This window comes from Limulus polyphemus, unplaced genomic scaffold (assembly GCF_000517525.1).
Source record: "Limulus polyphemus unplaced genomic scaffold, Limulus_polyphemus-2.1.2 Scaffold421, whole genome shotgun sequence".
Lineage (NCBI taxonomy): Eukaryota > Metazoa > Arthropoda > Merostomata > Xiphosura > Limulidae > Limulus > Limulus polyphemus.
The window spans coordinates 389,763-391,032 of NW_013666031.1; positions in this window are offsets into that span (position 1 = coordinate 389,763).

Below are 1,270 nucleotides of genomic sequence, written 5' to 3' on the forward strand. Positions count from 1 at the left end.
ACATTGAATAGTTTACCAAAAATTTCTTAGAAAAATAATAATTTTTCACAATTTTTTTGACATGTATATAAACATGACAAACTAAATGTAAATAGTTAACGACATTAAATTACGTTATTACTTAATTGGTTTAAAAGTTTTTTCCCGATAAGTTATTTGATTAAGCAATTTTTATAATTTGCAAATGTATTTAAAATTTATTATGTAAGGTAATTAGAAGAGCTTCATAAAAAATAATTAAGATCATATTTAATAAAAATATTAAGAATCTTAATAGGCAAATATAGTATTAAGAATTTGATACTACTTTAATTAAAATCTTCGTTAATTTAATTAAGTTGTTTTTTGTAGTGTATATCGATTAAAATATAGGCCTTAAATAAATAACAAAGTTTGAAAATATTAGATGCTTACAACTTGTGAGCTCTTTCAACACTCAAATATGCAAAATATATGATATAATTCACTGAAGTCAGTCCCTTTTATATACGGCATTCTTCAAACCGGTTTAAGCACGGCAATGCAAGTTAAAACACGATCGCTGCAGCAGGCTCGTAATCGTTTTTCTTGGAAACTTCATTGCAGGTACTTAAACAAAAAGTGCTCTGATATCCAAAGTCGCAAAACGTCGCCTGTTTAATCCGTGTATTGAACCAGTGTTCCAGATTTAAATATAAATATATAAACACATATGTACAACACACAAATATATGTAGAAACACACACAATACGAGCACATGTCTTCTCTATCACAAAGTTGTGTAACCACGCACACACTCATCACACTACTTGTATCAACTGCCTGTAAGCATTGTATCGTATTACAACAATGCAAACAGAGGTGACTGCAGAAATGAACTCTCATTACAGGTACTTACACAAAAAGCATTCCGATATCCAAAGTCACAAAAAGTTGCCGAATTGTTTATTTCACTGATTTTCCTAAAACTTATATTACTGTCAGATGCAAAAATCAGATTGGACAAATTTGGACATTTTTACTTACACTTATTTTAATTTTTTCTACATAGTAAGTTTATCTACAATCTATGATATTTCAATAATTATATTTTAGCTCATTTGTAGCACAGTGCAATGGTGGGCCGGATGAACTGTCCTTGCAGGCCAGATCTGGCCAACGGGCCATAGTTTGGTGACCCCTGTCTCAATAGATGGAGAAAAATTATTAAAAAATACTTAGAAGTTCGGTTATCTCTCAATAGATGGAAAAAATTTAAAAAAACACTTGGAAAATTAATTATCTCTCAAC